The sequence below is a fragment of the Entelurus aequoreus genome, linkage group LG10 (assembly GCF_033978785.1).
Source record: "Entelurus aequoreus isolate RoL-2023_Sb linkage group LG10, RoL_Eaeq_v1.1, whole genome shotgun sequence".
NCBI classification, from domain to species: domain Eukaryota; kingdom Metazoa; phylum Chordata; class Actinopteri; order Syngnathiformes; family Syngnathidae; genus Entelurus; species Entelurus aequoreus.
The window spans coordinates 64,417,357-64,444,856 of NC_084740.1; the positions used below are offsets into that span (position 1 = coordinate 64,417,357).

General features: G+C 39.4%; 1 protein-coding gene across 1 annotated transcript in view; it reads right to left on the bottom strand.

Annotated features, from left to right (window-relative positions):
• The window catches only part of LOC133658899 (interleukin-1 receptor accessory protein-like 1-B), a 1,088,311-nt gene that overhangs the window by 811,765 nt on the left and 249,046 nt on the right, over positions 1-27,500 (bottom strand). The window contains exon 3 of the mRNA XM_062061400.1: positions 20,574-20,638. The gene's annotated coding sequence lies outside the window, so the exon portion shown is untranslated. The remainder of the gene's footprint in view (positions 1-20,573; positions 20,639-27,500) is intronic.

Here is a 27,500-nt window from a genome sequence, read left to right on the forward strand (position 1 = left end):
CTCCGGGTTGCGGAGGAGACCCTGCCCCAAGTGGAGGAGTTCAAGTACCTCGGAGTCTTGTTCACGAGTGAGGGAAGAGTGGATCGTGAGATCGACAGGCGGATCGGTGCGGCGTCTTCAGTAATGCGGACGCTCTATCGATCCGTTGTGGTGAAGAAGGAGCTGAGCCGGAAGGCAAAGCTCTCAATTTACCGGTCGATCTACGTTCCCATCCTCACCTATGGTCATGACCTTTGGGTTATGACCGAAAGGACAAGATCACGGGTACAAGCGGCCGAAATGAGTTTCCTCCGCCGGGTGGCGGGGCTCTCCCTTAGAGATAGGGTGAGAAGCTCTGTCATCCGGGAGGAGCTCAAAGTAAAGCCGCTGCTCCTCCACATCGAGAGGAGTCAGATGAGGTGGTTCGGGCATCTGGTCAGGATGCCACCCGAACGCCTCCCTAGGGAGGTGTTTAGGGCACGTCCGACCGGTAGGAGGCCACGGGGAAGACCCAGGACACGTTGGGAAGACTATGTCTCCCGGCTGGCCTGGGAACGCCTCGGGATCCCCCGGGAAGAACTGGACCAAGTGGCTGGGGAGAGGGAAGTCTGGGTTTCCCTGCTTAGGCTGCTGCCCCCGCGACCCGACCTCGGATAAGCGGAAGAAGATGGATGGATGGATGATGGATAATGAAATGATAAAACAAATTCATCAAATGATTTGCTACTAAAACGTTTTTTTAAATTTTCAAATCCATTTTTTGTATGCAAATATTTCTGGTCACAAATAGTTTTGTTTTTTTGGTTGAAAATATTTTTTGGGCTACAAACTTTTTTTGCTGTTGCAAATCCATTTTATGTTTGGTTGCAAAAAAGACCCACACCGAAAGTATAAATATGTATTATTTTAAAATAATAAATACTTCCAAACACTGGTGTCCAAATTGTGACCCGCACATTGCTTTTATGGTTGGCCTATTTTGAAAAATATAATTGAACAAGAAAAGCAAACATGGGTAAAGTAGTGAGAATGTTGACAATGTTTGCTCTGCATGGGTTGGTTTAACCTTGTTTACAAACAAAATAAGGATATATGAGAACCTCCCATCACATGCACACAGCAGAACGAGGAAAGCCTGTGTCCAGATGGTTACGGAGGAGGTGAGGCGAGTCGCCATGATGGCCCTCGTAGGCCGCATTCGTGACTGCCGACTTGAACCGCCACAGGAAGAGCACCCTCTGTTCGCGGACATCCTGCCCTCGCTGACACATCAACGATATTAACCTTTCTTCTTGTCTCCTGTAAGACCTCACCTGGAACCCAGCAAAGTGCCTTTGGTCTTGAAGTGAAAAGCGGTATAATAAGGTGGAATGGATAACATGATCATTTACGGTATGTGCAGACGAGGCTCTAACAAGCAGGATAATGATGAACAGGTGCAGAGCTACAGGGTGTGATGTTAATGAGGACAACCTGACTGACTGACTGAGAATATTGCAGTGATGCGGCTCCCACTCACAAGTGTTTAAAAAAGCTGTGAATGTACATGGGTATTGATCATTAGGGCTGTGAATCTTTGGGCGCCCCACGATTCGATTCAATATCGATTCTTGGGGTCACGATTCGATTCAAAATGGATTTATTTTCAATTCAACACGATTCTCGATTCAAAAACGATTTTTTTCCCGATTCAAAAGGATTCTTTATTCATTCAATACATAGATTTCAGCAGGATCTACCCCAGTCTGCTGACATGCAAGCAGAGTAGTAGATTTTTGTAAAAAGCTTTTATAATTGTAAAGGACAATGTTTTATCAACTGATTGCAATAATGTACATTTGTTTTAACTATTAAATGAACCAAAAATATGACTTATTTTATCTTTGTGAAAATATTGGACAAAGTGTGTTGTCAAGCTTATGAGATGCGATGCAAGTGTAAGCCACTGTGTCACTATTGTTCTTTTTTAAAACATTTTTATAAATGTCTAATGATAATGTCAATGAGGGATTTTTAATCACTGCTATGTTGAAATTGTAACTAATATTGATACTGTTGTTGATAATATTCATTTTTGTTTCACTACTTTTGGTTTGTTCTGTGCCGTGTTTGTGTCTCCTCTCATTGCTCTGTTTATTGCAGTTCTGAGTGTTGCTGGGTCGGGTTTGGTTTTGGAATTAGATTGCATTGTTATGGTATTGCTGTGTATTGTTTTGTTGGATTTATTAATTAAAAAATAAATAAATAAAATAAATAAATGTTTTTTTAAATAAATAAATACATTTTTTAAAAAAATTGAATTTTTAAAAATGAGAATCGATTCTGAATCGCACAACGTGAGAATCGCGATTCGAATTCGAATCGATTTTTTCCCACACCCCTATTGATCATGAAATAAATGTATTGGTTTAGTTAAAACAATTGCTTTCTATTCAATAGATCAGGGGTCACCAACCTTTTTGAAAGCAAGAGCTACTTCTTGGGTAGTGATTAATGCGAAGGGCTACCAGTTTGATACACACTTAAATAAGTTGCCAGAAATAGCCAATTTGCTCAATTTACCTTTAACTCTACGTTATTATTAATAATTAATGATATTTACACTTAATTGGACAGTTTAAAAGAGGAGAAAACACAAAACAAATGACAATTAAATTTTGAAACATAGTTTATCTTCAATTTCGACTCTTTAAAATTCAAAATTCTACCGAAAAAAAGGAAAAAAACTAGCTAATTCGAATCTTTTTGAAAAAATTTAAAAAAATAATTTATGGAACATCATTAGTAATTTTTCCTGATTAAGATTAGTTTTAGAATTTTGATGACATGTTTTAAATAGGTTAAAATCCAATCTGCACTTTGTTAGAATATATAACAAATTAGACCAAGGTATATTTCTAACAAAGACAAATCATTATTTCTTCTAGATTTTCCAGAACAAAAATTTTAAAAGAAATTCAAAAGACTTTGAAAAAAGATTTCAATTTGATTCTACAGATTTTCTAGATTTGCCAGAATAATTTTTTTGAATTTTAATCATAATAAGTTTGAAGAAATATTTCACAAATATTCTTCGTCAAAAAAACAGAAGCTAAAATGAAGAATTAAATTAAAATGTTTTTTTATTATTCTTTTTTTACTTGAACATTGATTTAAATTGTCAGGAAAGAAGAGGAAGGAATTTAAAAGGTAAAAAGGTATATGTGTTTAAAAATCCTAAAATCATTTTTAAGGTTGTATTTTTTCTCTAAAATTGTCTTTCTGAAAGTTATAAGAAGCAAAGTAAAAAAATTAATGAATTTATTCAAACAAGTGAAGACCAAGTCTTTAAAATATTTCCTTGGATTTTCAAATTCTATTTGAGTTTTGTCTCTCTTAGAATTAAAAATGTCGAGCAAAGCGAGACCAGCTTGCTAGTAAATAAATACAATTTAAAAAATAGAGGCAGCTCACTGGTAAGTGCTGCTATTTGAGCTATTTTTTAGAACAGGCCAGCGGGCTACTCATCTGGTCCTTACGGGCTACCTGGTGCCCGCGGGCACCACGTTGGTGACCCCTGCAATAGATTATCTAAAATGGGATATTTTTCATTTTAATAAATGATTTTTTTGTAATTTTAATTATCAATTTGGCTTTTTGTTTTAGCTCAAATATACACTATATTGCCAAAAGTATTTGGCCACCCATCCAAATGATGAGAATCAGGTGCCCTAATCACGTGGCCCGGTGTATACAATCAAGCACTTAGGCAAGGAGACTGTGAAACATTTGTGAAAGAATGGGCCGCTCTCAGGACCTCAGTGATTTCCAGCGTGGAACTGTCATAGGATGCCACCTGTGCAACAAATCCAGTCACGAAATGTCCTCGCTCCTAAATATTCCAAAGTCAACTGTCGGTTTTATTATAAGAAAATGGAAGAGTTTGGGAACAACAGCAACTCAGCCACCAAGTGGTAGGCCACGTAAAGTGACAGAGAGGGGTCAGCGGATGCTGAAACGCATAGTGCAAAGACTTTCTGCACTATGCTACAGAGCTCCAAACTTCATGTGACCTTCCAATTAGCCCACGTACAGTATGCAGAGAGCTTCATGGAATGGGTTTCCATGGCCGAGCAGCTGCATCTAAGGCATACATCACCAAGTCCAATGCAAAGCGTGGGATGTAGTGGTGTAAAGCACGTCGCCACTGGACTCTAGAGCAGTTGAGACACGCTTTTCCATCTGCCAATCTGATGGACCAGTCTGGGTTTGGAGGTTGCCAGGAGAACGCTGCATTTCGGACTGCATTGTGCCGAGTGTGAAATTTGGTGGAGGAGGAATTATGGTGTGGGGTTGTTTTTCAGGAGTTTGGGCTTGGCCCTTTAGTTCCAGTGAAAGGAACTTTGAATGCTCCAGGATACCAAAACAGGTTGGACAATTCCATGGGATAGCACTTCAAGTTCTTATGTGAGTAAAGGCAGGTGGCCAAATACTTTTGGCAATAAAGTGTATAAAAAACATGTACATTCCATAAATATACACATTAGACAGTTATTCCTCATTTATTTTGGTTCTGGACATGACCGGGATAAATTAATTTCCCCAAAGTAGGAATCATTCATTATAAATCAAACATGTTAATAGATAGGGCGGGGGTCGGCAACCCGCGGCTCTAGAGCCGCATGCGGCTCTTTAGCGCTGCCCTAGTGGCTCTCTGGAGATTTTTCAAAAATGTATGAAAAATGGAAAAAGATGAGGGGGAAAAAATCAATTTTTTTGTTTTAGTATGGTTTCTGTAGGAGGACAAACATGACACAAACCTCCGTAATTGTTATAAATCACACTGTTTATATTAAACGTGCTTCACTGATTCAAGTATTTGGCGAGCGCCGTTTTGTCCTACTTATTTTGGCGGTCCTTGAACTCACCGTATAGTTTGTTTACATGCATAACTTTCTCCGACTTTCTAGGACGTGTTTTATGCCACTTCTTTTTCTGTCTCATTTTGTCCACCACACTTTTAACGTTGTGCGTGAATACACAAAGGTGAGTTTTGTTGATGTTATTGACTTGTGTGGAGTGCTAATCAGACATATTTGGTCACTGCATGACTGCAAGCTAATCGATGCTAACATGCTATTTAGGCTAGCTATATGTACATATTGCATCATTATGCCTCATTTGTAGCTATATTTGAGCTCATTTAGTTTCCTTTAAGTCCTCTTAATTAAATTTACATCTCATGACACATGTAATATGGCTTTTTATTTTTTGCGGCTCCAGACAGATTTGTTTTTGTTTTTTTGGTCCAATATGGCTCTTTCAACATTTTGGGTTGCCGACCCCTGAGATAGGGCATAAAAAGACGTGTTTACTACCTTCTAAATACATTTTTAACATAATAAAAGCCCCCTTAGACATTAAATTACTTTCTTTGGTCACCTTTACACTCTTCTAATCCAATATATTAATGCTGCCTCAGGCTGAGCCAATCAGTGGCCATGATACTGAACAGCGTGCTCTGATTGGTTTGGTCTCAAACAGTGGCCAATACTGCTGTAGTATTGGTATTTTTTAGTTCATTTCGCCATTTTTATGCTTGGAAATGCCTAATTTAGGGCAAAACATATGTAGGGCGGCGTGGCGAAGTTGGTAGAGTGGCCGTGCCAGCAATCGGAGGGTTGCTGGTTACTGGGGTTCAATCCCCACCTTCTACCATCCTAGTCACGTCCGTTGTGTCCTTGGGCAAGACACTTCACCCGAAATCCTCTCTGCTATAGTATTCCTCGTCAGGCTAATATTGGCAAAAGCTTGTCGCTTCTCGGGACATACAAGTTCAGCCGCCTTCATCATGCATCGTTTAACAAAGTCACCGTCGGAATACGGCTTCGATGCTAATGCTATTCCGCTAGCAATTAGGTAGCTGGCTTTTACCGCTGCTTCACTGACTTCTCGGCTCTGGATGAAAGTTGACTGCTGTTTCCTCAGACCCGCCAGCAATTCGTTAATCTTATCTCTTCTCAGTTGTCCTTGCAAGCCGTCATATTTTTCGCTGTGATGAGTCTCGTAGTGGCGTCGAATATTATATTCCTTCAGTACCGAAACTTGTTGCAAACACACCAAGCACGAAGGTTTTCCGTGCATCTCTGTAAATAAATAGGACGTGGTCCATTTTTCTTTGAAAATTCTACACTCCTTATCTACTTTTCTCCGTTTGGATAACGACATTTTGGCTAATGAGGGTGTAGCGGAGAGGTAGAGACCAAGGTATTAACAACGTCGTAACAAGCAGCAGATGGCGCATTGATACCGTCTGCTGTTTTCAGTCCGTCTCAGTGATGCGGCTTGTCTTCTACTCTGATGGAAAGAGTGCGCCCCTTAGCGGATAATCCATGAATTGCAGCGAATTTAAAATATTAATTCCATGTCTTTTATGCATTTTTTCCACTTTCAAATTATCCTGCGGGCCTGATCGAACCTCCTTGGGGGCCGGTTCCGGCCCGCGGGCCGTATGTTTGACACCCCTGCTTTAAAACATATGCCTGGTGGTAAAGCAATATGAAACAAATAAGCAAAAAAAAAAAAATACATCAAAACACGATAAAAATGTTAAATAAGGAGGATATGGAATATATGAATTTATCATGAAAATAATTTTTTTCACTCTTGAATTAATGAATTGAGAAGTTTACATGTTAATTTAAAATTGTTACTATTATTTTATTTGACTATTATTTTTATACTTAAAAAAAATCCTTCCTCATTGAATGATTGTAGATTCCACTCAATTACCCCCAAAAATGTTTCACCTCACCTTTAAAAAAAACTCATCCCATGTATTACTATTGCATTTTAGTGGCATTGCTACAAGCAATTCCACAAAATTAAACAACTTTCTACACCCACATTTTTAATTCCTTTTGCACGGAAATTAAATGACCTATTGCAAGTCAAAGGTTCCACGTATCTGCGACGTTTCACGGGAATCGGTGCTGCAATTTCCACGCAAACCTGCTACTAACTAACTGACAAACACAGGTTGCCTTTGCACAGTAAAACTAGGATATGGGCACTAAATGGTAATTGGCCATTAAGACCTGCAGTGTTAATGGGGCCCAACGTGAAGTGCAGCATACACACACACACACACACACACACACACACACACACACACACACGTCACTATGGATCACAGCAGTGTGTGTGAGTGTGTGTGTGGAGGGATGTTCTTGTGTAAGTACTCAAGCCCAGGGCTCAGGAAAGGCGTCAGATGCATCTGCCTCCACACTTGTTTCCTTTCAGAGTGCGAGTAGGCTCCTGAAAGTTGCATGTCAGGCAACAAAATATAGCCGTGACATAAAAATCCACCTCTTCACAAACTCACACGCTGCAAATTCAATACGCACAACTCTCGCAGCGAGATCACAGGACCAACCCTCGCCCGTCACATTTGACTCCCACGCGACACTGAAGCTGCGTTCTCACTTGAGGTTCTCTACTCAAAAAATTGGAAAAACAGATCAGCTACTTGGTGCGGTTTGTTTAGTGTTCACACTTGTATTCTCGCCGCGGGACCAAAATCTGCAAAAAAAAAACTAAGTCAGGCCTTGATTAGGCAGCTTTTATGACATGTACTGCCGGTTGCAGTTAGTCCAGAACGCGGCAGCACGACTTTTAACGGGCCAGGAAACGCGAGCATATAACCCCAATTCTTCGGAGTTTGCACTGGCTACCTGTTCATTTTAGAATTGATTTTAAATCCTTGCTGTTTGTTTTTAAAGCTTTACATGGACTGGCACCTCAGTATATCTCGGACCTCATCCAAATGTATACTCCTGCGCGCGCTCTGAGGTCCGAGAGCCAGCTCCAGCTCGTGGTGCCCAGGACGAGACTTAAAGCCAGGGGAGACAGGGTCTTCTCTGTGGTCGGCCCTAAACTCTGGAACACTCTGCCCCTCCATGTTCAAACTGCTTCCACAGTGGAGTGTTTTAAGTCTCGTCTTAAGACCCACTTTTATTCTTTGGCTTTTAACACAACGTGAGTTGTGTGGTCTTCTGTCCTCTGTTGTCCTGTGTGTTTTTTTTATAAATTTTTATGTCTATTTTACTGTTTTAATTGGTTTTACCCTTTAAAATCGTTTTTAATCATATTTATTTTTTATATTGTCTCTGTATTGGTTTTGTATTCATTTATTCTTTGTTTTTATTCAGTCATTGGTGTAGCATTGTTTTTAATATTGTTTTTAATTATGGCTGTGCAGCACTTTGGAAACATTCTTGTTGTGTAAATGTGCTATATAAATAAAGTGGATTGGATTGGATGTACTGTATATAATATACAAATATAATATAAATATAAATAATATAATAATAATAATAATAATAATACAATATAATATAATAATAATATAATAATAATAATAATAATAATAACAATTATTATAATACAAATAATAAAAATATAAATATAAATATATAAATATAAATATAAATTTAAAAATAATATAGTATACAAATATAAATATATAAAAATATAACATATATATAATAATAATAATATATATATATATATAAAATAATATATATAAAAATATAAAATAATAAATAAATAAATAATATATATACAAATATAAATATAAAAATAAAAAATAAAAAAATAATAAAAATATAATATAATAATAATAATAATAATATAATAATAATAATAATATAAATTATATACAAATCCACCTCTTCACAAACTCATATGCTGCAAATTCAATACGCACAACTCTCGCAGCGAGATCACAGGACAAACCCTCGCCCGTCACATTTGACTCCCACGTGACACTGAAGCTGCGTTCTCACTTGAGGTTCTCTACTCGGGACCCGACCAAAAAATTTGAAAAACAGATCAGCTACTTGGTGCGGTTTGCTTAGTGTTTACACTTGTATTCTCGCCGTGGGACCAAAATCTGCAAAAAAAACTAAGTCAGGCCTTGATTAGGCAGCTTTTATGACATGTACTGTATATAATATAAAAATATAATATACATATAAATAATATAATAATAATATAATATAACATAATATAATATAATAATAATAAAATAATAATAATAATAAAAATAATAAAAAAATATAAATATATAAAATATAAATATAAAAATAATATAATATAAAAATATAAATACATAAAAATATAATATATATAATAATAATAATATATATATAAAATATAAAATAATAAATAAATAAAAATATAAATATAACAATAAAAAATTAAATAATATAAATAATAATAATAATAATAATAATAATAATAAAAATATAATATAATAATAATAATAATAATAATATAATAATAATAATAATAATATAAATAATATAAAAATCCACCTCTTCACAAACTCATATGCTGCAAATTCAATACGCACAACTCTCGCAGCGAGATCCCAGGACCAACCCTCGCCCGTCACATTTGACTCCCAGGTGACACTGAAGCTGCGTTCTCACTTGAGGTTCTCTTCTCGGGTCCCGACCAAAAAAATTGGAAAAACAGATCAGGTACTTGGTGCGGTTTGCTTAGTGTTTACACTTGTATTCTCGCCATGGGACCAAAATCTGCAAAAAAAACTAAGTCAGGCCTTGATTAGGCAGCTTTTATGACATGTATATAATATAACACTTTCTTTACAATGCAGCCTTTGGGCCCGCATGACAAAAATACCAAAGCAAACCAAATTGTGCACTCAGGCTATGTCTACACTAAGCCGGATAACCCCTACAAACAAATAATTATTTAGTATAAGCCCCGTTTCGGCCACACTAAATCATTATTTAAAGTTCCCATCCTTGGATAATTTTTTACACTGGTAAGTGCGCCGTCTATTTCTTCAATCTCCGGCTCTTAGCTCTGTATGGACTCATTGATCTTTTACAAACTGAGTTCAGAGAGCAAGTGACACCAGAAAGAACGCGCCACGGCCAGCTTCATAACAACCGGAGCTAACCACTGGAAAGATGGAGGCGAGTCATCCAGACATGCCCGTGTTTTTCATTCTTCTACATGTACAGACGCTTGTGGAAATCACATGAATACCTTAAGAGAAAGCGATTGCAGCTATTTAGGATACAACACTTCTCAGACGGCAAGAGAACTTTCGAATGTCAGCTGTGATTCTACTTACCGAAAATCTTTGTCCATTTGTCGAAGGAGAGACAACGAGAATGCGGGCTCCCGTGGATGTGATGACCTGGCCGCCGAGGGAAGACTACGGAAAACGGCGAATGCTTTAGGACTGGCAAAGCAGACTGTATCAGTTATTGTCCGCATTGTATGTCGCGGTCCAGGTCCAGAGTATATGAAGTCACCAAAAACGAATGGACAATGAAGGTGAAGGCAAAAGAGTGAGGAGTGTCCTGACCAGATATCTAGATCCCTAGATTAATTGTTGTAAAATGTTCTTTATTAAATCCGTTTATATTTACATCTAACACAATTTCCCAACTCATATGGAAACGGGGTTTGTATATTGAGAGATGGTGATCTACCGCACGGTGATGTACAGCGCACACTAGGGTTGTACGGTACACCGGTATTAGTATAGTACCGCGATACTAATGAATCATATTCGGTACTATACCGCCTATGAAAAGTACCGGTCCCGCACCCCCGTGTCGTGTCATTGCTGGTTTTATGAGCAGACGAGCATGTTCGGCAGCGCACAAATACGGAGTACTTACAAGCAAACACGGTGTGTAGACAGAAAAGGAGAACGGACGCATTTTGGCTTAAAAACTAAAGATAAAGTTGAAGTTATAACACTGAAACGCCCTCAGGAAGAGGTGCTTTAAGACATTGCTAGCTAGCTAGCGGCTAACGTCCATCCGCCGTCGGCAGTGTTTTAGCTACTTTTAAATCACTAATCCTGGTCTCCATGGCGACAAATAAAGTACGTTTCTTACAAGTATCATCCCTGCAGGACGAGGAATAGCTAAACATGCTTCACTACACACCATAGCTCACCGGCGTCAAAATGTAAACGAACGCCATTGGTGGATCTACACCTAACATCTACTATAATGTAATGATACCAAGTATAATAGCGTATCTAGTCGATATTACTATGATTATGTCGATATTTTTTGGCATCACATCTTCTTTTTTTTAAATTTGTATTCATATTATGTTTATAAACTCAGGAAATATGTCCCTGGACACATGAGGACTTTGAATATGCCCGATGTATGATCCTGTAACGACTTGGTATCTGATTGATACCCAAATTTGTGGTATCATCCAAAACGAATGTAAAGTATCAAACAACAGAAGAATGAGATTATTACATTTTAACAGAAGTGTAGACCGAACATGTTAAAGAGAAAGTAAGCAGATATTAACAGTAAATGAACAAGTAGATTAATCATGAATTTTCTACCACTTGTCCTTAATAATTTTGACAAAATGATAACATGGAAAATGACACAATATGTTACTGCATATGTCAGCAGACTAAATTAGGAGCCTTTGTTTGCTTACTTACTACCGAAAGAAAAGTTGTCTCGTATGTTCACTATTTTATTTAAGGACAAACTTGCAATAAGAAACATATGTTTAATGTACCCTAAGATTTTTTTTGTTAAAATAAAGCCAATAATGTAATTTTTTGTGGTGCCCCTCTTTTAGAAAAGTACCAAAAATAATCAAAATAATTTTGGTACACTAGCGCACACAATGTCCCATTATATTATATTCTTTTTGTCACTTTAAAAATACAGAAGACATGACCTCGGTGTCCTCAATTGTAGTGAAGTGTATATTTTTAATTGTGGTCCGAACCACAAATATGCAGCCTGAATGACTCCGGGATTTGTGTCGAGTAGCCAGTAAAGCTTGCTGGAATCTGCAGAATGTTCCACTTTGCTCACACGGACCAAAATAGACTTTTGAACACAATTAAATAAAAATAAAATATTACACAATTAGATAAAAAAAATAAAAAAAGGAACATTGGTATATTTCATGTGGTGGTCTGTAGATAGCACAAAATAAGACAAATGAAAGCCGACAAGAAAGTATCCTGTCTATTCTTCCCTTCTTCTTGAAGGCGTTTTGATCTAAGTTTATCTGAGCTCCATTACGACACCACATGGGGTGCAATTATTTTTGGTCAAATGATGCGAAAGACAAGCGCCTTCACAGCTCACGTTGAACAAATCTGACAGTTGGCTTTGAACTGTTACAGGCACCGAGAGTACCGCGCTCACTTCCCAAACACGACAGTAAGCCGAGTCAAGTTGTACACTGGCTTGTTTCCTGTGGCAACATTTAAATGGGCTGTTTGCAACTTGCTCACAGTTACATTTTTCTAATCCAAAAATACAACAATGTTACTATTAGTGGTTTAACAAAACATACACTATATTGCCAAAAGTGTTTGGCCACCCATCCAAATAATGAGAATCAGGTGTCCTAATCACTTGACCCGGCCACAGGTGTATAAAATCAAGCACTTAGGCATGGAGACTGTTTCTACAAACATTTGTGAAAGAATGGGCCGCTCTCAGTGATTTCCAGCGTGGAACTGTCATAGGATGCCACCTGTGCAACAAATCCGGTCGTGAAATTTCCTCGCTCCAAAATATTCCAAAGTCAACTGTCGGCTTTATTATGAGAAAATGGAAGAGTTTGGGAACAACAGCAACTCAGCCACCAAGTGGTAGGCCACGGTAAACTGATAGAGAGGGGTCAGCGGATGCTGAAGCGCATAGACGAAAGTGACCTTCTAATCAGCCCACGTACAGTACGCAGAGAGCTTCATGGAATGGGTTTCCATGGCCGAGCAGCTGCATCTAAGCCATACATCAACAAGTCCAATGCAAAGCGTCGGATGCAGTGGTGTAAATAAAGCATGTCGCCACTGGACTCTAGAGCAGTGGTCTCCAACCACCGGGCCGCACAAGAAATTGAATTTTTGTATTTATTTTTTATTAAATCAACATAAAAACACAATATATACATTATATATCAATACAGATCAATACAGTCTGCAGGGATACAGTCTGTAAGCACACATGATTGTATTTCTTTATAAAAAAAAAAACGAAAAAAAAAAAACACCGGGATAGAGCGGAATATACAGAAAAAACACAGAGGCTATATCATCCCTACAAGCCTGTTTCGCGGGTTTCTCTGCTCGTCAGGGGATTTTTCAGAAAAAACACAGAGGCTATATCATCCCTGCAAGCCTGTTTCGCAGGTTTCCCCGAAGGGCAGGGAAACCTGCGAAACAGGCTTGTAGGGATGATATAGCCTCTGTGTTTTTTCTGTATATTCCGCTCTACCCCGGTATTGAGCACTGTATAACGGATAAACCACAGAAACCTCGACTTTATTTAAGGATTTATGTATTTCACAACAATTTTCTTTGTATTTTAAAGGCCTACTGAAATGAAATTTTTTTATTTAAATGGGGATAGCAGATCTATTCTATGTGTCATACTTGATCATTTCGCGATATTGCCATATTTTTGCTGAAAGGATTTAGTATAGAACAAAGACGATAAAGATTGCAACTTTTGGTATCTGATAAAAAAAAGGCTTGCACCTACCGGAAGTAGCGTGACGTAGTCAGTTGAACATATACGCAAAGTTCCCTATTGTTTACAATGATGGCCGCATGAAGTGAGAGAGATTCGGACCGAGAAAGCGACAATTTCCCCATTAATTTGAGCGAGGATGAAAGATTTGTGGATGAGTAAAGTGCAAGTGAAGGACTAGTGGGGAGTTGAAGCTATTCAGATAGGGAAGATGCTGTGAGAGCCGGGGGTGACCTGATATTCAGCTGGGAATGACTACAACAGTAAATAAACACAAGACATATATATACTCTATTAGCCACAACACAACCAGGCTTATATTTAACATGCCACAAATTAATCCTGCATAAAAACACCTGCGTGTTTGTTATGCTAGCTCCTAGCTCCTATGCTAGCTCCTAGCTCCATAGAACACGCCAATACAATTCAAACACCTGATCAACACACACATTCACTCAGCCCAAAAGACCGTTCACCTAACCCAAGGTTCATAAAGCTTATATATTTTTAAAAAGTTACGTACGTGACGCGCACGTACGGTACGGTACGTGTTATGCTAGCTCCTAGCTCCTATGCTAGCTCCTAGCTCCATAGAACACGCCAATACAATTCAAACACCTGATCAACACACACAATCACTCAGCCCAAAAGACCGTTCACCTAACCCAAGGTTCATAAAGCTTATATATTTAAAAAAAAGTTACGTACATACGCAAAAAAAAGTTGCACACATACGGTCAAGCGATCAAATGTTTAGAAGCCAAAGCTGCATACTCACAGTAGCACGTCTGCGTCTTTGTCATCCAAATCAAAGTAATCCTGGTAAGAGTCTGTGTTGTCCCAGTTCTCTACAGGCGTCTGTGTTCGAAGTCAAAAGTCCTCCTGGTTAGAGTCTCTGTTATCCGAGTTCTTCCATCTTGACTGCATCTTTCGGGAATGTAAACAAAGAAGCGCCGGCTGTGTACTGTTGTTGCTGACTACGTTCGAAAAATACGTCCATTTCGCACCAACAACTTTCTTCTTTGCTTGCTCAGCTTCCTTCTCCATAATGCAATGAACATGATTGCAACAGATTCACGAACACAGGTGTCCAGAATACTGTGGAATTATGAAATGAAAACAGAGCTTTTTCGTATTGGCTTCAATGTGGAAGGCATACCCGTGTTCCCCGGGCTACGTCACGCGCATACGTCATCCTCAGAGGCGTTTCGAACCGGAAGTTTAGCGGCAAATTTAAAATGTCACTTTATAAGTTAACCCGGCCGTATTGGCATGTGTTATAATGTTAAGATTTCATCATTGATATATAAACTATCAGACTGCGTGGTCGGTAGTAGTGGGTTTCAGTAGGCCTTTAATGTACATTTATATTTGAGTGTTTTATTTTCTGCCTGATTTTCATATGATATTGACTTAAATATTTCATGACTGATTTATATGTTTAGAATTGTATTCCATTTCCTTTGCTCGTGTGTTTATATTTGTCCTCACCATCCCACGCAAGCAGTTACGTCGTCGCCGACTAATTGCAGCTTTACGGCAGTCGCGTGCGCCGTTGCCAAGGCATTTTCAAACAGTTGCCACGACAGCGGGTCCTGACCTTTCCATAATTGCAGGAGTGACCCCGCCGTCGCGGATCTGTGCCAGCATTCTGACAATCTGCGCTCCAAAGAAACACCAGAACCTGAAGCAGTTTTTGCCACAAAATGATCCCATTAGGAAATGACTTTGGACTAACAGTTGATCCAAACATTTTTTGCAGAGCAACCAGGAGGCTTTTGCTCCAGCTGGCCCTGTGGATCTTGTCATCGTCATCCCCAACATGGAGCGCGGAGCTCCCCTCATCCTCACCGTCGTTTTATCCCGTCTGTACAAATTACCCTGCCATTTTGTCGAGCTATGCTGGCATTAAAGCCGGATTTGAGGCCGAGCCGAGATTCGTTTTGAAGATCCGGCAGAGTGTGGAAAAGGAAAAGAGGAGTTGGGGGAGGAGGAGGGGCGGGGGTGGGGATCAGAGTCTCTTAGGAACGCTAGATTTAGTACAAATTGAGAGAGGAACCATCTGAGCACATTTGCAGTGGGAGAATGTCACATTTCTCCAAGCATTTTGTTTCATCTTCTGAAGGACAATACCATAAAAATGCATTTTGGATATGTTTAGAATAGTCAGTGTACAGCTTTTAGTCGTCTAGATCAGCGTTTTCAACCTTTTTTAAGCCAAGGCGCATTTTTTTCATTGAAAAAATCCGGAGGCACACCACCAGCAGAAATCATTAAAAAACAAAACTCAGTTGACAGTAAAAATTTGTCAAATTTGACTTTAAAGCAGGGGTCAATAACGCGGTGCCCGCGGGCACCAAGTCGCCCGCAAGGACCAGATGAGTCGCCCGCTGGCCTGTTCTAAAAATAGCTCAAATAGCAGCACTTGCCAGTGAGCTGCCTCTATTTTTTAAATTGTATTTATTTACTTGCAAGCTGGTCTCGCTTTGCCCGACATTTTTAATTCTAAGAGAGACAAAACTCAAATAGAATTTGAAAATCCAAGAAAATATTTTAAAGACTTGGTCTTCACTTGTTTAAAATGAATTCATAAACTTTGATTCTTATAACTTTCAGAAAGACAATTTTAGAGAAAAAAATACAACCTTAAAAATGATTTTAGGATTTTTAAACACATATAAGAAAATTTAACTCATTAGAAAAGAGATTAAAGACAACACATCCCAGCCACAACTGGGTTCTATTAACACAGATACGACTGCATATACGACGGACACTGCCCTCCAAAATAGTTTCTCTCTCTTTGATGAAATAACATTGGAGGAATTGTTAAAATGTGTAAATGGGACAAAACAAACAACATGTTTACTTGACCCAATTCCTGGGAAACTTATCAAGGAGCTTTTTGTGTTATTAGGTCCATCAGTGTTAAATATTATAAACTTATCACTTTCCTCTGGCACTGTTCCCCTAGCATTCAAAAAAGCGGTTATTCATCCTCTACTCAAAAGACCTAACCTCGATCCTGATCTCTTGGTAAACTACCGGCCGGTGTCCCACCTTCCGTTTATCTCGTAAATCCTCGAGAAATTTGTTGCACAGCAGCTAAATGAACACTTAGCGTCTAACAATCTCTGTGAACCTTTTCAATCCGGTTTCAGGGCAAATCACTCTACGGAGACAGCCCTCGCAAAAATGACTAATGATCTATTGCTAACGATGGATTCTGATGCGTCATCTATGTTGCTGCTTCTTGATCTTAGCGCCGCATTCGATACTGTTGATCATAATATTTTATTAGAGCGTATCAAAACGCGTATTGGGATGTCAGACTTAGCCTTGTCTTGGTTTAACTCTTATCTTACTGACAGGATGCAGTGTGTCTCCCATAACAATGTGACCTCGGACTATGTCAAGGTAACGTGCGGAGTTCCCCAGGGTTCGGTTCTTGGCCCTGCACTCTTCAGTATTTACATGCTGCCGCTGGGTGACATCATACGCAAATACGGTGTTAGCTTTCACTGTTATGCTGATGACACCCAACTCTACATGCCCCTAAAGTTGACCAACACGCCGGATTGTAGTCAGCTGGAGGCGTGTCTTAATGAAATTAAACAATGGATGTCCGCTAACTTTTTGCAACTCAACGCTAAGAAAACGGAAATGCTGATTATCGGTCCTGCTCAACACCGACATCTATTTAATAATACCACCTTAACATTTGACAACCAAACAATTACACAAGGCGACTCTGTAAAGAATCTGGGTATTATCTTCGACCCAACTCTCTCGTTTGAGTCACACATTAAGAGTGTTACTAAAACGGCCTTCTTTCATCTCCGTAATATCGCTAAAATTTGTTCCATTTTGTCCACAAGCGACGCTAAGATCATTATCCATGCATTTGTTACATCTCGTCTCGATTACTGTAACGTATTATTTCCGGGCCTCCCTATGTCTAGCATTAAAAGATTACAGATGGTACAAAATGAGGCTGCTAGACTTTTGACAAGAACAAGAAAGTTTGATCATATTACGCCTATACTGGCTCACCTGCACTGGCTTCCTGTGCACTTAAGATGTGACATTAAAGTTTTACTACTTACGTATAAAATACTACACGGTCTAGCTCCTGCCTATCTTGCCGATGGTATTGTACCATATGTCCCGGCAAGAAATCTGCGTTCAAAGAACTCCGGCTTATTAGTGATTCCCAGAGCCAAAAAAAGTCTGCGGGCTATAGAGCGTTTTCTATTCGGGCTCCAGTACTATGGAATGCCCTCCCGGTAAAAGTTAGAGATGCTACCTCAGTAGAAGCATTTAAGTCCCATCTTAAAACTCATTTGTATACTCTAGCCTTTAAATAGACTCCCTTTTTAGACCAGTTGATCTGCCGTTTCTTTTCTTTTCTTTTCTCCTCTGCTCCACTCTCCCTTATGGAGGGGGAGGACACAGGCCCGGTGGCCACGGATGAAGTGCTGGCTGTCCAGAGTCGGGACCCGGGGTGGACCGCTAGCCTGTGCATCGGTTGGGGACATCTCTACGCTGCTGACCCGTCTCCGCTCGGGATGGTTTCCTGCTGGTCCCACTATGGACTGGACTTTCGCTGATGTGTTGGATCCACTGTGGACTGGACTTTCACAATATTATGTCAGACCCACTCGACATCCATTGCTTTCGGTCTCCCCTAGAGGGGGGGGGGGGGGGGTTTACCCACATATGCGGTCCTCTCCAAGGTTTCTCATAGTCATTCACATTGACGTCCCACTGGGGTGAGTTTTCCTCGCCCGTATGTGGGCTCTGTACCGAGGTTGTCGTTGTGGCTTGTGCAGCCCTTTGAAACACTTGTGATTTAGGGCTATATAAATAAACATTGATTGATTGATTGATATACGTTTTTTAATTTTAAATTCCTTCCTCTTCTTTCCTGACAATTTAAATCAATGTTCAAGTATTTTTTTTTTTATTATTGTAAAGAATAATAAATACATTTTAATTTAATTCTTCATTTTAGCTTCTGTTTTTTCGACGAAGAATATTTGTGAAATATTTCTTCAAACTTATTATGATTAAAATTCAAATATAAATCTTATTTCAAAGCGTTTTGAATGTCTTTAAAAAAATTTGTTCTGGAAAATCTAGAAGAAATAATGATTTGTCTTTGTTAGAAATATAGCTTGGTCCAATTTGTTATATATTCTAACAAAGTGCAGATTGGATTTTAACCTATTTAAAACATGTCATCAAAATTCTAAAATTAATCTTAATCAGGAAAAATTACTAATAACGTTCCATAAATAATTTTTTTAATTTTTTCAAAAAGATTCGAATTAACTAGTTTTTCTCTTCTTTTTTTCGATTGAATTTTGAATTTTAAAGAGTCAAAATTGAAGATAAACTATGTTTCAAAATTTAATTGTCATTTTTTTCGTGTTTTCTCCTCTTTTAAACCGTTCAATTAAGTGTAAATATCATTAATTGTTAATAATAACATAGAGTTAAAGGTAAATTGAGCAAATTGGCTATTTCTGGCAATTTATTTAAGTGTATATCAAACTGGTAGCCCTTCAGTACCCAAGAAGTAGCTCTTGGTTTCAAAAAGGTCGGTGACCCCTGTTTTAAACCATAACCACGCATGCATCAATATAGCTCTTGTCTCAAAGTAGGTGTACTGTCACGGCCTGTCACATCACGCCCTCACTTACTTTGAGGTTTTTGCTGTTTTCCTGTGTGTAGTGTTTTAGTTCTTGTCTTGCGCTCCTATTTTGGTGGCTTTTTCTCTTTTTTTGGTATTTTCCTGTAGCAGTTTCATGTCTTCCTTTGAGCGATATTTCCCACATCTACTTTGTTTTAGCAATCAAGAATATTTCAGTTGATTTTCTCCTTCTTTGTGGGGACATTGTTGATTGTCATGTCATGTTCGGATGTACATTGTGGACGGCGTCTTTGCTCCACAGTAAGTCTTTGCTGTCGTCCAGCATTCTGTTATTGTTTACTTTGTAGCCAGTTCAGTTTTAGTTTCGTTCTGCATAGCCTTCCCTAAGCTTCATTGCCTTTAGTTTATTTTTGGTTTAAGCATTAGACACCTTTTTACCTGCACGCTGCCTCTCACTGTTTCCGACATCCACAAAGCAACTAGTTACCGGCTGCCATCTACTGATATAAAATAGTATTACATGGTTACTCTGCCGAGCTCTAGACAGCACCGACACTCAACAACAACACATAATTTGCAGACTATAATTACTGGTTTGCAAAACATATTTTTAACCCAAATAGGTGAAATTAGATAATCTCCCACAGCACACCAGACTGTATCTCACGACACACTAGTGTGCCGCGGCACAGTGGTTGAAAAACACTGGTCTAGATTTACTTTCCACTGAAAAAGCAACCACTATTGTGTATGTGAGCATACCTCCGAGTGAGCATGCTCAAATCATGTGCTTGGTGTGAATATTTAGTCCGAGCACCATTGTTATCTAACACTGCCTAAATGCTCTTGGGCAAGGTACTTACCAGAGCCGTACACTTCGTTACTGGTAACTTCTGATGGATGTTGGACACATTCCAAATGAGGATGCCCCACAGGTGCTTAATTGGGTTCCAGTCAGTAGGAGACATACAGTCGGTAAGGTTATATTTCTGCCTTATTCCTGTGAGAATCCTGCGTGCGACTGAAGCATTAAGGAGTGGGACTATCCAGGACTAGCTGCAGTGTGCTCAAATAAGCACCAGGTAGCATCTGTGAGCAGATAATACTGTATCATCTCTTTCTCTTATGGACTAATCAGGTCTTATCAGGCGGGAAAGCATTCTTCGAGCCAATGGGAGCTCCACTATTCCGCCCATCAAAAAGCGCCAACAATACTCACTTTACATTCCGTGCACTTGAATATTAACCAAGTATAAGTTAACGCAGACAAACTATTTATAGCGGCGCCGTGATCACTTCCGTGTGTCCCTATGTTTACATCATCGAGTGGTCTGCTGCTTCCTGTAAGTTTATTGTGGATCATAAATCATGCATCTCACCTGGACAGAAGATGTCTGAGTAGGTAATCCGACAAGTTGGTAGACTTTGACAGCCAATTTAGGACCTGGAATGGGCAAAAACAAGAGGAGATTTGGTTTGGTAAAAGCAGGTCAGATAGGTAAGAAGGCGCAAGGCCATTGAGACATTTAAAATCTAATTATAGAACTTTAAAATTGACCCTGATACGGACGGGGAGCCAATGCAGAGACTTTAAAACTGGTGTAATGTGCTGTGTGAAAAGGTGTAGTAAGAAGCAGAGCTTGTTGAATCCTACCCATTTCCACTTCATAGCAATTACAATCACATTTGTTCACTTCCTATTCTCATTTTGTAACACAATTTAAATGAGTGGTGCCCATTACATCGATCGCAAGCTACCGGTCGATCGCAGAGAGTAAAAATAGAAAAATAAACCTAAAATTAGCGATCATAAATCTTCACCATGCGTCACTTGATTGACAATCAGGTCACCCAAGGATCTTGTGAGATGACGCTGGCTACTGCCAGATCTTTATTAAGAAATAATGACCAACGGGAAGGCAATAAATACGTTTTATTTCAACAGTACCTTCCGTCAAAAGCCTAAAGATTGACTGCACAGTTCCTGTCTTCACAATAAAAGTGCTGCTCCATCCTGCCTGCGCTAACAAAATAAGAGTCTTCGAAAGCTAGCGCAAACAAGCTAGCAAACCACGGAGAGTTTGCCGCCAATTTATTTCTTGTAAAGTGTAGAAAAACGAATACGGAAGCTGGACAAATAAGATGCCAAAACCAACCACTTGCATGTGATATTGGACAGAAAGGAGGGAACTTTTTTTGTCCTCCACAATGTAAAATTGAAAATGTGGACGTTGTCAGCACTACTGTGAATCTTGTCTGATTCCAATCAATGCAAGTCATCAGAATCAGGTAATACAGTATCTTATATTCTTGTCTTCATGGAAAAAAAGGAATCTATATGTTAAACATGCATGTATTTTGTACACCTTTAATGTAATATATATATATATATACTGTATATATATACATATATAGGCAAGCTACTTTAATTAAATAAATACATATACATATATATATATATATATATATATATATATATATATATATATATATATATATATATATATATATATATATATATATATATATATATATGTATTTATTTAATTAAAGTAGCTTGCCTGCTGAAAATGTGGGCACTCCTGATTTAAATAAATGAATATTAAACACAGCAGGTCTCACAAATAAGTAAGATGTGATTCACATGATGAGATGACTAAGATTATCTAATTTTCAATAGATATCAGGATTTCATGGCGCTATGATTTATGTGGTGTGAAGAGCCGCAAGTAGTTTTTAAAAAAAAATTAATGCACACATTAAAAGCAACATTTCCATTTTGATCAATGTTGTGCGGTAGGTCGTGAGTTCAAACCCCGGCCGAGTCATACCAAAGGCTATAAAAATGGGACCCATTACCTCCCTGCTTGGCACTCAGCATCAAGGGTTGGAATTGGGGGTTAAATCACCAAATATGATTACCGGGCGCGGCCACCGCTGCTGCTCACTGCTCCCCTCAGCTCCCAGGGGGTGATCAAGGGTGATGGGTCAAATGCAGAGAATAATTTCGCCACACCTAGTGTGTGTGTGACAATCATTGGGACTTTAACTTTAAATTTATTATAAAAATGAAATGATTATGCTAAGCATAAAATTGTTTTCGATTGTTTTACCTAAAATACACATTGAGGCTAAAAAAGTGTTTATTTTATCCAATTACCCGATTAATCAAAAGATTTGATAGATTTTTCGATTACTGCAGCCCTGCTCTAAAGTACATCCATGTTTACTTTCAACAGCATTGTCCTTTAAGATACAGAGTAGTAAAAATGCTTGCTGAAAATATAATGGTTGTACTCTGCAAAATACAATTTTGTGGCAGCTGAAAAATTTTGAGTTAATTATTCAAACCAACAGGTACAACCGTGCGTAGATCTCCTGCTTTAACAGCCCCGGTAGAAGTTCCCCACTCTTAAAGGCCTACTGAAATGATTTTTTTTTATTAAACGGGGATAGCAGATCCATTCTATGTGTCATACTTGATCATTTCGCGATATTGCCATATTTTTGCTGAAAGGATTTAGTAGAGAACATCGACGATAAAGATCGCAACTTTTGGTCGCTGATAAAAAAAAGCCTTGCCTGTACCGGAAGTAGCGTGACGTAGTCAGTTGATCGCCTCCTCATATGTTCCTATTGTTTCCAATGCAGCTAGAGCGATTCGGACCGAGAAAGCGACGATTACCCCATTAATTTGAGCGAGGATGAAAGATTTGTGGATGAGGAACGTTAGAGTGACGGACTAGAATGCAGTGCAAGACATATCTTTTTTCGCTCTGACCGTAACTTAGGTACAAGCTGGCTCATTGGATTCCACACTCTCTCCTTTTTCTATTGTGGATCACAGATTTGTATTTTAAACCACCTCGGATACTATATCCTCTTGAAAATGAGAGTCGAGAACGCGAAATGGACATTCACATTGACTTTTATCTCCACGACAACACATCGACAAAACACTTTAGCTACGGAGCTAACGTGATAGCATAGTGCTTAACTGCATATTGAAACAAAATAAATAAATCCCTGACTGGAAGGATAGACAGAAGATCAACAATACTATTAAACCATGGACCTGTAACTACACGGTTAATGCTTTCCAGCCTGGCGACGGTTAACAATGCTGTTGCTAACGACGCCATTGAAGCTAACTTAGCTAGGGAGCTAACGTGATAGCATCGGGCTCAAATGCAGATAGAAACAAAATACATAAACCCCTGACTGGAAGGATAGACAGAAAATCAACAATACTATTAAACCATGAACATGTAAATACACGGTTAATGCTTTCCAGCTTGGCGAAGCTTAAAAATGCTATTGCTAACGACGCCATTGAAGCTAACTTAGTATAACGGGACCTCACAGAGCTATGATAAAAACATTACCGCTCCACCTACGCCAGCTAGCCCTTATCTGCTCATCAAACACCCGTGCTCACCTGCGTTCCAGCGATCAACGGAAGGACGAAGGACTTCACTACGATCATCCGTGCGGTCGGTGGCCAGCGTCGGCTAGCGTGTCTGCTATCCGAGTCAAAGTCTTCCTGGTTGTGTTGCTGTAGTCCGCCGCTAATACACCGATCCCACCTACAACTTTCTTCTTTGCAGTCTTCATTGTTCATTAAACAAATTGCAAAAGATTCACCAACACAGATGTCCAGAATACTGTGGAATTATGAGATGAAAACAGAGCTATTTTGTATTGGATTCAATGGGGTACCGATACTTCTGTTTCACTGGCTACGTCACACGCATACGTCATCATCCAAAGGCGTTTTCAACCGGAAGTTTAGCGGGAAATTTAAAATTGCACTTTTTAAGTTAACCCGGCCGTATTGGCATGTGTTGCAATGTTAAGATTTCATCATTGATATATAAACTATCAGACTGCGTGGTCGGTAGTACTGGGTTTAAGTCGGCCTTTAAGATTTTTTTTAGCTTGAAGATAGCGGTTATATTTGTCATTGTCTTACACAGCCATGCAAATGTTCAACTACAAGGTTGGGAAACATTCAGAGCCTGGTGTTTTCCCCCCCGACACACCCACCGCTCCACACCCAGCATGCCAAGCACTGCTAAATATTTCAGCAGGGATCTAGATTTTTTTTTTTTCTCTGCGGCTCATCAACAAACTACCTCCAAGCCGCCAAGGGTTGTACAGGTAGCAAACGGCACAAGTGTGCGGGAAAAAGCCGAAGGAGGGAAGCACTCGGTGGGTAAAAATAAGTATAACTGTGGTGAAGATGTGGAATCAGTGCTTTGAAGAGGCATTGTTTGAAAACTGTCTAAGAGAAGATATAGCACACAAGCCCCAAAAAGTTTTGAGGACTGAAGCTAGCAAATCCACCAGGAGCCCTCAAGACGAGACCATGGCTAAGGCAGAACAAGACCAAGACCCAAGTGATGTGAGGCAGAGTCAAAAACAAGACCAATGTAGATTAAGACCAAGTCTCAAGCAATGTAATAGAGTCAAAAACAAGACCAATGTAGATCGAGACCAAGTCTAAAGCAATTTAATAGACTGATGAACAAGACCAAGGTAGATTGAGACCAAGTCAAGACCAAGACCAAAGCAATTTGACAAACAAAAACCAGACCAAAGTAGATCAATTTAAAGACCCAAGCAAAGTGAGACAAAGTTAAGAACAAAACCAAGGCAGAATGAGACAAAATCAAGACCAAAACCCAAGCAAATCTACCAAGGAAAGCTCAATGCGAGAACAAGAAAGATCAAGTCCAGACCAGTCAGACCAAATTAAAGGGTCATATTTTTCCTACATTTAAAACACTTCCTTGTGGTCTACAGAACATGTCATGGTGGTTTTGCAAAGAGGATGTTTTACAGACCACCTTCAAACCGCCTTCTGACCATTGCTTCAGGATGCACCATTTTGTAGGCCGTTTTATTTAAAGTGCGTACACTTCGACTGCTTCTTTTCCCTTTTTAGCGTTTCCATATGGAGTCTACTGTCAGATATAAGTTAGAACTATACGCTAATTCCTATTAGAAATGGCAAAAGCAGAAAATGCGTGTGCATGTACGAGCCAATCTGCCCCACAACAAGAGGATACAGAAAAATAAGGAACTTAGTGAGCAAACCTATATATATACTGACGTAACTAGGGACAAATACCGCACTAACTAGTCGAATTCTAAATGGCTCATTTGGAAGAGATATGAAGGAAGGCAAGATTGTTTTATAAGTATCACTGCCATGCCTCCATGGTCGGGTTTCAATGTTTTAGAACTTTTGGGGATCCTAAATACACAAACACAGGTGCCAACAGGTAAGAACAAATAGTTTTGCATAATAGGACCCCTTTAAGGCTTGAACTTTTGAGGAATTGTGCAGAAAACAACCAAATTTCCTGAGAATAAATCTTAATACAATGTCTTATGTGTGAGTCGGAGACAAAACTGACTGTGAGATCACCAACCCCAGTCTCGAGTCCCTCTTTGTTAACAACCAGTGCTGCTATGCCACAGCCCGGTACCAGCTCAACTGTTTTTTTAATGAACTAGAATGTGCAAAACTGCAAAAAACCCTCTGCAGTGAAGGCATCGGTTGCAGTGAGAAACGCTAACAAACAATAATGGAATGTGAATAAGCCTCTGCTGTTGGCCAAAGAAAATTGACCGCAGTCATCCAAATTTTTTGGACTTATGCAGATCCCAAATACACATCACCAGGTACCAATAAGTAAGAACATTTGGTTTTGCGAAACAAAATGCCAGATAATGTCTCCTAATAGGTACCATTTTAGGGCCCTTTTAGCAACACTATAATAGCCGTATGTTGAAGCACAGCACATCTGACTACGGTAGCTTTAATGCTCCACTTTCCATCAAGCAGTGCAGCTTCAAAGCTTACCAAAGTCGTAATAAAACATTTGGACTGTTCTGTGAGCGTCGTGTGCAAAGTTCTATATTCTCCATGAAACATCAAAGTTTTGGTCTTGCTTGCTTGAACGAACTTGCTAGTGTCATTGTTAGAATACCGTAATTTCCGGACTATAAGCCGCTACTTTTTCCCCTCGTTTTGGTCCCTGCGGCTTTTACGACGGTGCGGCTTTTTTTTACGGCTTACGGTAACCAGGAGCGCGCACTATCGAGGATGCGCGAGACCGAGGCAGACATCTGGCGCCAGGTAACGAGAGCAAAACAAAGAGTAGGAGAGCGTCAGCGACAGTTTGCGCGAAGGAAGTGTTCATGCAAACACCCTCAATATGGAAAACAAACGGAGAAGTGCATATGATGCTGCTTTTAAGTTAAAGGCAATCAATCTGGCTGTCGAAGAAGGAAATAGAGCTGCTGCACGTACCCTTGACTAGGCTGACGACGCCATTTTGGACCTGTTCTTCTCCGACACCGACGAAGAGGATTTCGGTGGTTTTAGTACGCAGGTGGAAGACAATGACACAATGATTAAAGACTGACTACCGGTAATACCGTTGTATTATTTGTACTCTGCACGAATGCTGTTCGCCATGTCAAAGATGTGAAAGTTTGATTGAAAGATTTATTGTTAATAAATGGGACGCTTTGCGTTCCCAAACAGTCATCTCTGTCCCGACAATCCCCTCCGTGGTAGCAGGAACCCCTATATACTACGGTAATTACACATCAAAACGCCTGCGGCTTATAGTCGGGTGCGACATATATATGGAGCAATCTGTATTTTCCCCTAAATTTAGCTGGTGCGGCTTATAGTCAGGTGCGGCTTATAGTCCGGAAATTACGGTAATTATGTGTAAGTTATTAAAAAAGTTTCCGTTTTCGGAAACTTCCGGCGAGCAGACAGAAGCTGTCTTTGTTGTACCAAGCCAAAGGCTTGTAAAATTCCATTGTGTACGATGGGAGGAGACGGGAGGGGTTATCGATTTTGATCCAAGACCTGCCCAAGCTCGATCCAGGACCAGCCCAAGCCCGAGGCATATTTTTCTTTTGTGTTAATGTGACCGAAAACAATGGCTGTTTACATACCCCCCATTCCTTTAGAAACAGCTGTTGTTATGTAAACAGGGAAAGTCCAAATAAAAAGGGGTGGGGTACAATCTTTCGCCAGAGCGTGGTGGAAGACTGAACTGAGAGTACAGTCGACGCGTCTCTCCTCAAATTGAGCAAAATTGAATCCTGTCTCTGTTTATTTCCTTGCTTCTTGTCTGTTTTAATAGATGTCATCAATGTTTAAACCTGACAGTCATTTATTGAACATGGGTCATCAACCTGTAGTTAAGAGGTGTCTCTCATGTGTGACTGCCATCTACTGGTCACACTTGTACCAAATAAAACTGCTTCGAGGTCGG